The sequence below is a fragment of the Elephantulus edwardii genome, unplaced genomic scaffold, assembly GCF_000299155.1.
Source record: "Elephantulus edwardii isolate Elephantulus edwardi_28Jun2011 unplaced genomic scaffold, EleEdw1.0 scaffold00016, whole genome shotgun sequence".
In the NCBI taxonomy this organism is placed as follows: domain Eukaryota; kingdom Metazoa; phylum Chordata; class Mammalia; order Macroscelidea; family Macroscelididae; genus Elephantulus; species Elephantulus edwardii.
The window spans coordinates 29,373,023-29,386,002 of record NW_006399766.1 but is presented as its reverse complement, the minus strand read 5'-3'; the positions used below and the strand labels follow the sequence as shown (position 1 = coordinate 29,386,002).

The window sequence follows — 12,980 nt, the reverse complement described above, 5'->3', positions numbered from 1 at the left end:
GGACTGAAAGGCGAGGATCTAGATTATTCAAGAGGGGCCTCTCAGGTCATTAGAAGGAACTGTCATTGCAATGGTCTGATGCAGAGCTGCGGGGGGAACCTCCCGGTCTTGACCACTTAAAAAAAATTAAAATAACAAGCATAAAATCATTAAAGGAGCTGAGCATTATTTAAAGATGTCTTACAAACCTTATGAAGGTACTTACTTGTTTTCAAATGCAACTGTTATTGAATCTTCATGAACATCCTTTACAAATGCCTGTTAAGAAAAATGTGACAATTAATAAGTTTAAAGATCATTTGAACGTTTCCAGTAAAATTTTACATAGTATTTTGTGCTTAAGAATAAAATGGCAGAAAAAAAAGAATAAAATGGCGCTTCAAACAAAAGTATGTCAGTTTTTGAGGACTAGTGTATCATTAATCAGAACTAACACTGCCACCTGCTACACACTAGCATTAAAAAATTAAAAGAAGACATCCAGGTGGGGAGAAGCAAACACATTCCCGAGTTCAGCATCTCACAGGAGAGAAATAAGGAAATGGAAACACAACACATATTCTGAGCGCAACACAGGAGATACGTTACTGAAAACTAAAAGCCTGTCCAAGTGCCTTATGTCGGCCGGTACAGATCTGCTGCAACCTATCATTTGCTTCTTAATAAAATATTAGGAGAATAGTAAATGATTAAATAAAACCTCAAATCTATGTATACAGAAGTATACTAATTTTTCTCTAACCACCATATGCTGCAAATACTAAAAGCCCAATTACCAGTGTTTAATTGAATTTTCAATCTCACGGGCACTTGGAGGGGAACAAAACTGTAATATAAAGCACAGAGGCTTAAATCTTTTAAAATTTGATGACACAATTGCTAGTAATCTTCGGAAAGGCATAACAAAAATAGCAACTATAATCATCAAAAATTCCTAAATCAGCATGCTTGTCCATGATTTCATAGAATTAAAGTGTTCAGTAGACGCAGGAGTTTTTAGACAACTGGAGGAACAGAAAAAGGCCTAAAGACGCTTCAAGAGCTGCATGTTCTACAAAATGGCCTGGACAGTTCTCCCTTCAAGCTGTTAAGTCCGTGTCTCGCTGCCCACAGTATTATGGTCAAGCTTCTTCCCTGGCCGTAAAAGACCCATGGCAAGTCAATCCCACTCCCTCCCCTCGCCAAGCTTCACCCTCCATCCTTGGGTTGTGGTTCCACCATGCTGAAGTAACCACTGGGGACACACTCTGTACACCCAAGGGCCTCTCGGTACACCCAAGGGCCTCTTCAGACTGGCCTTCTCCTGTCTCCACTTAGCTATCACCTCCTGGAGTGTAGGTTTCCATTCAAATGACACTCCCTCCAGATTGTTGTTCTTGTAGCTCTGGTAGCCTAGTGCTAAGAATCTGTGCTGCAATCCTGAAGGCACTCAATTCAAATCCAGGCATCTGCTCCAGGGAAGAAAGGTGTGTAATCTCCTCCCACACAATTATTGCCTCTGAAATCCTGCTGGAGGGTCAGCTATGGGTTGGTTCCAACTTGATGGTGCCCAACACCACCACCCCCCAGATTAGGGTTTCACAAAGGATCAAATAAATACGAGCTACTATCTGATAAGGGAATTGAATTTAAAATATGTAAAAACTGTTTAAAACCTAACAAAAAGTTTGGCATTTTTTAATGGTTTTTGTAGAGTTGATTCTCACTCCTGATGATTAATGGGTGTTAAAAGTACAAATGTACTTGTCATAAAGTTTTCAGTAGCTGGTTGTTTTTAAAGTTGATCACCAGATCTTTCTTCTGAGGTGTCAGGAAAAGGACCTGAACAAACATTTCACCAAAGACGACATACTAATGTCCAAGAAGCACATGAAAATATGTGCAATATATTATTAAGAACAAACCAACCCACTGCCATCAGGTCGAGTCGACTCACAACAACTCTCCACAGGTTCCCCAAACTGTAAATCTGAGAGCGTCTGCCTTTATCGCAAGGAGTGGGTGGAAGAGTCACGCCACCCGATTCGCAGCCTGACCACCAGGGTCAGCCTTATGATCCTTTACGATGTCAGCGCACGCTGCTGTTGTGTACTGTCAACCGACACAAGGCGGACCCTCCAGCAGGTTTTCAGGGACATAAATCACACAGGAGAACACTGCCCACCTTTTGCCTGTGAAGCAGCTAGTGGATCTGAACCAGGTGTCTTTCCATTGACAGGACAACTCCTTACCACTAAACCACCAGAGCTCCCTACACCCCCAGAGATGAAGAAATCAAAATCCCAAAAAGCTATTCCTCCACCCTCACTAACGAAACCATCCATTCCTACACGGAGTCCACCTCACTGGTTTCCTAGGCTATAAATCTTAATCTGCCCCATCTTCCTCACAAATTGTGTGTGAGCAGTGGATTTTAAGTGAACGAACATCTTTGGGTTAGTTGCCTAACACATAAAGCATTGTCACCAGAGTCTCTTTCATATTCCCCAAGATGGCTAAAAGCAAATTTTTTTAAAAATTGTAAAAGGTCAACGTGTCAGTGATGATGCGGATACCCTGTGACACTCAAGCACTGCTGGGGGGATGTTAAATAGTACAGACACCGTGGGGCAGTCGGGCAGGTCCCGAGTTAAACCGAAAGGTGCCACAACAGCCCAGCTCCGATCCGAGGTCTATAGATGCTCAAGAGCATTTCCCAGAACAGCACAGGCACAAATGTCCACAGCAGCTTATTCCTAATGGGCAAACTCGAACACAAAAAAGATGGATGAAAAAATGGGGTCTAGCCAAAACCTGAAATCGTATTCAGGCGTAAGAAGCAGTCCTGGTACATTATAAAAGGCAGATGAACCTGGCAAATTACGCCAAGTGGAAGAAGCCAGACACAGAAGCTGTGCCGCTGACCCAAAGGTGGTGCATTTCGGCAGTTCAAATCCCCCAGCTGCTCCACAGGAGAAGGGCGGACAATCTTGTCCCATGTGATTTACAGCCTCTGAAACCCACTGCAGGGTCAGACCCAAGGGCCCCCATCCCCCCTCTCCCAAGTAATAACCTGCTTGGGGGGATGGGTTCAGATTAACAATTAAAATCAAGACTCTTATTTTGAGGCAATCTCTTACTTACCATGAAGGGCTGTTACTTCTGTCTTCATTCTTGTCTAAAATTTTATAATGATTGCATGTAAGGGCATAAAATATACTCCCAATAGCAGTAATTAGCATGAGTTCCTTACTGTATATTGATTGTACCTACTGTCTCTTTATCTGACACTTCACATTTATGACAACAGTAAAAATCTACTGTATGACTATTTTGCATTTAGTAACATGCATCCTGTAGTAATGAATGCTGAGGTCTGTAACAGGCTCTCATGCTGAGGTCTGTAACAGGCTCTCATGCTGGTGGACCCTGTGGCCAAGTGGAAAGGAAGTAATAGTGCATGGTGTGATTCACCGCCAAAAGGGGAGAGGGGTCATGGCTTCTCCAATCTACCGGGGTGTCAGTGGATGTGGGCCAGCAGGGACAGGATGCTACCTAGTAGTTCCTGGGTTCCCACAGCAGGCCAAGGTTAGGGCACTGGCAGCTGGTATCCTGAAGGGGGATCTACCTCACCTCAAGGCTAAGGAGGAGTCAGCCTGGCCCCAGCTCCCAGCCTTGAAGGATGGCAGGAACTGGACAGGCTGTGGTCCCAAGGAGCCTTGGGCAAGGCAGCTGACCAACACCTGTGCAGCCCCTTCTGTTCCCTCAGTGGGTCCCGGGACGGGGCAGGCTACTTGGGAAGGGGCTAAGCAGGTGAAAGGCCAGAAGTGCCAATTTAAGAGCAAGGGCAAAGGCTAGGTCTCGCCACCAAAGCTGCAGAAGAAACTCAACAGTCAATACTCATGGGGGTTAATAGGGGCACGGGTGCCCAGTGAGAGCTCAGAAAAGGAACTGGCATGGGGATTCAGCAGGCATTGTGTACCCCCTGTGGAGGACGTACTCTTCCCCTGACATAAGCCATCGAGGGGGTTTGGGGGTTGCTGAGGCAAAGAGCCAGGGTCCTAAAAAGATAAAAGGAGAAGGAGGGTACAGTGGGAAAGGGGAGAGGGATGCAAGGTGGAACTTGGGCCACCATGACTCTGGGAAATTAGGCAGCCTTCCCCTTCCGGCAGTGCCAGGAACAGAGCTCGCCTGGGACCATGTGGAGGAGGCGGCCGCAGTGGTGCCATGTGGCCTCAGCAGGCCCAGGGGGATTTTCAAAGTTCAGGTGAGGTGAGGTGATCATCCTCCACTGTACAGTAATACTCGTTTTTGCATGTTATTGTTACTAGTCTTTGCATGTTACTATTATCTTCGTGGAGTTGGAACCGACCCACAGCTGACCCTCCAGTGAATTTTCAAAGGCCAAAATCACGGAAGAAGGGACTGCCCATCTTTCTCCCACAGAGCGCCTGGTAGTTTTGAACCACAAGCTTCTGGGTTGGCAACATAACCCCCCACTACTGAAAACTGGTACAGCACTTATCTGTCAGTCTGCTGTGATGGTGTAGCTTTTGGGGTGCTGTCATGCTGGAATTGGTGCTACCAGTGTCTCAAGTACCAGGAGGGTCACCCATGATGCAGAGCTTGCAACAGGGTACCTAGATTAAGACAGATTAGGAAGAAGGCTTGCCATCCACATCCAAAACAAGAGGCCTTGGAAACAGAAGAACAAGAGGACTTAAAGTATTAGAGGTAGAGCCTAGATAGGAAGTCACTAAAAAATGAGTAGAGGATGGAACCGGATAGAGCAGCGTTCAGTCTGGCTCTCTTGTGAGTCATACGAAACCTGACAACAACAACTGGTGGCCAAATGGTAAGCAGCTCTGCTGAAATCCCAAAGGAATGCGGTTTGAATCCACCAGCTGCTCCGTGGAACGACGGGCATCTCCTCCCATGTGATTTACAGCCTCTGAAAAGCCACTGGAGGGTCAGCTGTGAGTCGGTTCCAACTCCACCTTGACAGCACACAACAAGAAGTCCTATAACAGAACCTTGTTACAGCTGGGAAAGAACAAATCTCCCTAAATTAGTCATCTTTCCAATACTGTCATTGTTGTCTAAACTCGGCTGTCTGCTGTGGAACGTACTGGTCACACGTGGTGCATTTACATTTAAACAAACATGAAAAATATCAAAATCAGTTTCTCAGTCACAGTTACTATGTGCCAGCTGCAGGTGACGCACTATAGTTGAGATGGCACAGAGAGAGAACTGTCCCATCAGAGCATCAAGTTCCATGACCAGTGCTGACATAAAGCATTTAAAAACCAAGAGGGTTCAATCAGCACCACCGACGTCAGTCTCGTTCCTCACTGCTGCCTTCTGACTTCTTCTATTTGACAAAAACGACTGCCCAGTTTCATCACACTCATTCACCACTTTTACCTATTTCATTCAAAGGAGGAAGACCTGCAACTCTTTTGACGATTCCACAGACTCTGAGAACAACTCCATATTTGCATGCTGGCAAGGATTTCAGTAATCACACAGCCTCCCAGGTCTGCTGCTGTCCAGTTCATGAGGCCTATCTGTTTCTGTTTAAAATCAGTCATTTTGGGGCAGAGTCTATATTGCTGTCAGTACAATAAAGAAGGCATATAACACTTCTTGCTGTTTCTTTAATAGTGGAACAAAACCCCCCAAACCTCGTAAAGGTCCACAGGAAAGTCTGAATTCCCAATCACTCCTGTGGGCTCGCCAGTCTTTTCAGGGAAGGTCACTTTCCTGAGAGGAGCAAGGCATCTCCCTGCTTCTCAGCACATTTGCTCCAGTGGCCCTGCTCTCCTTTATCCAACACTCTTATTCTCTGGACACCTGCGGCCCACCAACATCTCACAACACTGCACTTTGCGCTGGTCCCTAGCTAGCTTACCCACTTCAAATGAAGGTGACATATTTAGGGAGAAAGGAGGGTAAGGGGATTCCGGACAGGTTTCTGAAGGCTTGCAGTAAATGCAAAGAGCTGCACTGTACTAGATGAGGACTAGAGCTCTTAGAGTGTTAGTAAACTTTTGTGGCCAATCAGTCCAGAGTTCAAAGTCTTCACTCTTACAAGACCAAGGCCCAGCCGCTGGGTCTCCAATCCCTTGTCTGGCCACAAGAAATGGATAAAGGGAGCTCAAACACTTCTGCCAAGGTTGCTGTGAGTACTAAAATTACAAGTCTAGTGTACAGCAATGGAAGCTCTGATGGCCTCTGTTAAGGAACTATGCTGCCAACCCAAAGGCACACAGTTCAAATCCACCAGTTGTTCCATGAGAGAAAGATGGGAACTCTCCTCCCAAGTGAAAACCTGCTTTAGGGTCAGCTAAAAGTTGGTTCCAGTTTGATGATGCATAATAACTACAGTGCACAGCAAAGAGTTCCGGGGTCAAAGAAAGGATTCATCCGTTAAATCGCTAATCAAAAGGCTGGAGGTTTGATTCTACCTATAGGTGCCCTGAAGAAAGATCTGATAATTTCCTCCTTGAAAATCATTCCTGGAAACTCTACGGGGGTATCCCAAGTCAGAGGCCACTTGACAGCAACTCGTTGTATTTTTCCTTTTCGTGTCGCAGACAAGGGTCTCTGGTGTCCTAGTGGCAAGCAGTTGCACCGTAATCCTGAATGCACATGGTTCAAGTCCACCACTCTGCAGGAGAAAGAAAGTCCCTTGCTTTAACTGTCTCTGAAAACCCATGGGACAGTCAACTATGGCTGGTTCCAAATCGATGGTACACAATACCAACAAAGCAGACAAGGGTACATTTTACAAGAAGAATTTAAATGTTCTTCTAGTTGAGAAAATGGCATATCCCCCAAAAGTTTCCCTCTCTCTGTCCCTGCAACAAAGATTTAAAAACTGGAGTATAAAAAAAAATAAATAAAAATAGCATCTTTCCACCAAGATAAAGAATGTCAATTTTTTTAACCTCTGGGAAGGATAAAATGTGGTGAAAACCTCCAGGATATGATTTGGGGGGTGGGGATCTATGAGATCCCAACTTACTGGCAACTGAACCAAAAGTCCATTTAAAAAACCTTTCTGAATATGATGATAAGACCTTTCCAAGTCAAACACTGCCTTATCATGATTGATAAAACACATCCCTGTTTGATTCAAATCCTACCCGTATTGAGTAAACTCTTCCTCCCACATGACACTCCATGCCCCTTGGCATACTCAGTAGCAAACCATCTCACAAGTGAGTTTGCCAAGAGCGAGGGTTCTGGGCGCAGATGTTTCAATGTAAGTAGTAGGTTTCTGCCGCTCACTGAGGATAGTGTGTATTATGCTAGAATAATTCATCAGAGAAAACACAGCGCACTGGAAACAAGCCTCCCCACGACAATTTGCAGGAGAAAAAGGACGGGAACAAATGGCCTAAGAAGCTTCGCACAGAAAGCAGGTTCTATGACTGAGCCAGTGGTGGAAGGTTTACAATTTGAACCCCCCAGCTGCTCCACAGGAGAGAGACGGGGAATCTCCACCAGGGCAATTTACTGCCTTTGAAAACCTGCTGGAGGGTCAGCTACGGTTCCAACTTGATGGTACACAAAAACTATGTCAAACTGCACTAACGGGTATTCCCAAACACAAGCTGTGGTCAGAAGTACTGTTCACTGTACTTTCCCATTCATTCATCCATTCATTCCCTTAAGGTCTTAATTAGAATCTCATCTTCATCATATTTCATGCATCTCAGCCCACTGGGCTTCTAGATATTGTCCTTGAAGGTTATTTTACAACACTAAGTTCTCTCTAATGAGAGTTATTACAATAGACCCTTTAACAACACGGGTTTGAATGTCGTAGGTCTAGTTATACATGAGGTGGGTTGTTTTGTTTTTTTAAAACACACCATGTTATGCTTATCATCTCTTTGTGAGTTCACCTCTCCAATAAATTGTGGAGGGCAGTAAAAAGTGATCCTGTGTGCTTCTCATGCCTTTTCCCTGGTGTTTAGTGCGTTATCATAAAGCTGGAATAACACCACGGGACCCATAGTAGTAGTGCTGAAAGTGCTCCCAAGCAGCAGAGAAAAGTCCTGGTATTCCAACGGAAAGCGGAACTGCTTCGTCTGTATCGCAGGCTAAGGTCGGGAGCTCTAGTTGGCCACCATTTCAAGATAAACGAACGCAACCTAAGAGCCATTGTAGAAAAAGACATTTTTGAGGCTCTTACCGCAGCTGGCTTCGTTAAAACCTTGTACCTTTCTGCAAAACTTTTGTCACTTGTAACAGAACTTCAGCTTCTATGTGAGTACACTACATGAAACATGTGGCATATGATATCTGTGTGAACTGTTTAAGACACAACAAACAGTAGGCTATTAAGATTTTGAAGGCTCACAAGAGAAGGTACTCTGTACAGACTTGAGACACTTACACTCAGATTTTCGACTATGGAGAAGTTGGCACCCTTAACATCCATGTCCTTCAACAGTCAACTGTATTTGACTTTACTTGATCATTAATCACAAATTCTAAGACAAATACAATCCTTGCTTGCTTGCCTGGGAAGAAGTCAATACATATGCAGAGATAATAATGTTAAAAGAATTCTTTCTTTTCCTATGTGCATATGCCCTCAATTTAGAGGACTTCAGTTTCTTATGTGGTCAAAGCCTTACAATTGTATTTTCCTCAGCTGACCATTCATATGCGGGCTTTACCAGGCAGTATGTCGAGGTGCAAGAGTAAAAAAGCAGAAAGTTAATAAAAACACTAAAAAGTGGAAACAACCTACAACAATAGTTCCATCACCAGTGTTGTAATACCAAATAGCAAAGGCCAAAATGAAATTTAAATAGAGTTGGAAATCAAATTCAATTCATTTCTGAGTGAATTCAGACTGCTTTCAAATCCCAGATCCATTCCTTAACAGCTCAGTGACACATAAAGGTCATTTACCTAATTTCTCAGCACACCAGCATCTTCATCTATAAAATGGGATTAAAAATAGTTCCTCAGAACTGCAGGGGAGGATTAAGTAGATTAACAGAGCTACAGTGCGTCGAACAGCCCCTGGCACCTAGAAAGCACTCAGCACCTGTTCATCATTCTCATAATCATGAGCCCAGTTATCACAGGAAGCACATTCACACAGTGAGCAGGCATCAGAAACTCATGGATCTCAACTCTGCATTCTGTTAATAATGGAGGTTATCCGAAAGCAGGAAAAAAACTTCCGTATGGAGCTGGTAGGCAGAGAGTTCAAGGAAGAGGGGACGTAATTCCACAAAGGCCATTTAGACTGACAAGAGAAAACTGCAGTTGAACTGAACAATTCACTTCCTTGAAGTACAGAATAACACCTGTATGCAAAGTTAACTCTGGAGTCTTCAGGGGGAAAAAAACAAAACCAAAAAAACCCAACAAGAATTGTCCCTTATGCATGTTTATTTGCAGTAAAACCATGGTTTCTTGTGGGCTAGGAAATTAAAACAGCATTTTAAATCACTAATGTTGCCCTCTGAAACATTTTCTTTGACTGTTAATTTTAACATACTTTGCTGCTAGCAACTGTAATACTGTCCATTTCTACTTAGATTATCAAACATGTAAGATACACTAAATAATTAACAATAAAAACACAATCAAGTGTAATTTTACCATAAGAGATCAGTTAGCAGTCACTATTTTGCAAAAATTATAATGCTTTGTACCTTGTGTTGTCAAACTATGATCCATCCATCTTTAATAATGTTCATCCTATAACTAGTAACTTGAAGATAGTCTAGCACAGTCATACTGAAGTACACTGTACCTTTAAAATGAAGCTAATTCATTACCATTCTCAACACATCAAACCTCTTAGTCCAAAGGAAACTACACTATTTTAAGCAGATGTCCACACAGTAAGACCTTATTTTAGCATTATTTGTTTAGAAAATCCTTTCCAAAGAATATGTGAGACATAATTCAAAGTGCTTCACGTCTTCAATAATGCAAGGGTCTCTAAGTAAAATGTGATCAACTCAAAAATCAAAGAAATATCCAAGCATCAAAGTTGTAGCTCTGATGATTACTAATTAAACTTTCAAATTTTTTTTCTTAAGGCCATGAGATTGTAAATCTTCTTTTTATTAATGTTAATGAAAGTTTACAGAGACTTAGGGTTTCTAGTCATTCATTCTTGCACTTTTCTCCCTGTCTAAACTTTCTAATTTTTAAGAATAAACACAATGGAGAGCTCTGCTGGCCTAGTGGCAAGAAGCTGCACCTACAATCCCAGAGGTGCACGGTTCAAGTCCACGAGATGCTCTCCCGGGGACGGAGGGGCAATCTCCTCCTGTACCAGTCAGATCTGATTTGACGGTACACGCACACAAAAATAATTTTTTAAAAATATCAAAAAAAAAGAATAAACACAAGCCTAAAAGTAGAAATGAACAGTTACAATCCTAAAGCCTGGGTTTCTTGGTTCTTTTCATTCTGTATCCTGAGCTTCAGCTATTTTCTACAGGAAGACTAAACTGTTGCCAGTATATACACTAAAGAGCTTATATTGCAAACTCGGAGCATGTGCTCAGAAGATGGAGAATTGTCCTTTGTAAAACAGTGGCTGGTAAAGCAAAGGCCTGTGTTCAATTATACTGGAGTCATATGATTTGTTTCATTTTTAAAGGCTTTTTATCAATTCTTTGAACAGAGTTATTTTCCCCTGCCCACAAATGCAGCATCTCTCCTCTCCAGGAGTTCATTTTCTTGACCTTTATTTCCTAGCTTTCATAGCCATCCCATCAGACATAACAAGCAACGCACTTTACTTTGGCTCTCCCTTTACAACTCACTGCATTATGGGAGTCACAGAGACTCTTCTTCACTGATACAGATCACTTTTTGTTGTTTTGTTTTTTTTCGAAAAAGCAATCTTAACTAAAATCACTTAGTGCCCAGTTTATGAGCAAATTCTGCTCTTAAATTTGTCGTTAAATTGAAGGGTTATGTCCACTGCAAAAGTTAAGTGCAATATGTATTGACTACTAGTTAGTGAAATGTTTTCCTAGAGAGTGTATACCTTTCCTACTACGGGGATGGGGGAGGGAAGCACTAAGGAGACATTTCCAGTTATGTACACAAGTAAACAATAATAATCCTGTTGCAGTGCCTACTGCAAAGTAGCATTCTTGTTCTGGTAATTATTTTATGTGCCTGGACCTTTTAAATATAATAGGTTTGAAGGGGTCTGCTTATGCATGTATGTATATCAGGCACTCATAACTCAGTGAATACCTAGAAATACAACAGCAATTTCTCTGCACAAATTTGTCTCAGTTTTCCTTTCAAGGAACTAATTTATTCTTTTTTTAAAGTCACCTTCAAATTAAGCCACTTGGTTAAGAAAACAAAAAGGGACTTGATAGCACTGATAGAGCACATCTCTTATATTCCAATCAGTTTGTAAGAATCATCACTGGAGCAAATCAAGTGTAGCTGGAAGAGAACAATAGGTTCCTCTAGACCAAGATGGGCTACTTGCCCTCTATGTTAAGCAAACTCTCCTAAAAAAACCTAGGAGTGATGGCCAATGTACGCTGGCACTCTAGATCAGTAAGACTATGGCTCCACGAGTAATCCCTACCTCATATATGTAACAGTCAGGGCCACAAAAACAATGACAGAAACGACAAACTTAGGAACTACAACTATTCCACAGAAACCATTATACATGATCGTTGGAACCAAATGCATCTAAAATTTTGACTGCAGAGTCACTCCCGGAACAACTATACTGTGGTGAGAATCTGTGGGGGGGGGGGGAAAGTTGGGTTCAAATGCTTCCTCCAAGAGTGAAAGGCCCATCACACTTAGACCCTAGTAGCAAGGGTGCTAAGTGTTATCAGGCTGCTAACCCTAAGGTTAGGGAGCTTTAGTGGCCTAGTGGCAAGAAGCTGTGCTGCAATCCCGAAGGCATGTGGTTGGAATCCAACAACAGCCCTTCCACAGAAGGATTGAGAGTAATCTCCTCTCATGCACTGCGGGGTCAGCCATGAGTCCATTCTGACTCGACAGCACACAACAGCCAACAGGACCCTAAGGTGTGGTGGTTCAAATCCAGCAGTGGGGCTGTGGAAGAGAATGAGTGGGACCTCTCACTCCACTGGAGTCAAAGTTTACATTTTTTCAGTCTAACCAGACACGTCGTATGTTAAATAGTAAAGTCAATGGTTTGTCTCTTTTGAAACATGAAAGTTGTCCTCTAATAATTTAAGATTACCACTGGGAATCAGCCACAGCTATTTTCCACGCTTGCTTCCGTGTGTGCGCACCTCTACGGATAAGATACCATCCTACTTCTGGAAGTTGCACAGAGGTTGTAAAGGAAATGAGGATTGCTCGATGGTTGTTGTAAATGCCAACAGGCGCCCGAAGGGTCCATGAGATTATCTGCTTTAATTGTGATTTGTAACCTGATGAGAATGCAAAGATTAGAAATCCACCCTAAAACCCCGAATGCCTACTGAAGCCCCTCCATCCACATTACACACTGATCAAGAAGAGAAATACAAAACAAGTCCTTCCCAAATGCAGGTTTGAAAATCCCTTATCACTAACACACTCACAACTCCTTTACTGAAGTTAGGTGGCATGCATTCAGGTCTTTGGGGACTTGGAAAAAAAATTCTTTGGAGTGGTGGAGTTGTGATGACCCTTGTATTCTAGCATTTCCCCCCATCTGGACGAGGGATGGGGCCCCCAGGGAAGACCCACGAGCAACTTGTGTAAGGCGCTGGCGCCCAGCTCGGCCAGGGTCTCCCTGGAACTTTGGAGCGTCTCTGGAAGAGGCACAAAGAGACCACTGAGCCCATTTGCCATTGTGATGCGGTGCTGCCCGGACTCCTCGGTCTTCACACCTCGCCTTGGCCGGCAGCGCCCGCGCCCCCAAGTCCTCTGGCTGGGCCAGGCGAGCGATGCCTGCGGAGACCCGGGAGCCTCGGGGCAGACGGCGGCTGCCCGCCGAGGTGCCGCCCGCT

General features: G+C 43.5%; 1 protein-coding gene across 3 annotated transcripts in view; it reads right to left on the bottom strand.

Moving 5' to 3' along the window:
* The window catches only part of FMR1 (fragile X mental retardation 1), a 33,961-nt gene extending 33,709 nt beyond the window's left edge, over positions 1-252 (bottom strand). For all 3 annotated transcript variants that reach the window (XM_006881836.1, XM_006881837.1, XM_006881838.1), the window contains exon 1: positions 206-252. The gene's annotated coding sequence lies outside the window, so the exon portion shown is untranslated. The remainder of the gene's footprint in view (positions 1-205) is intronic.
* Between the last annotated feature and the right edge of the window lie 12,728 nt (positions 253-12,980).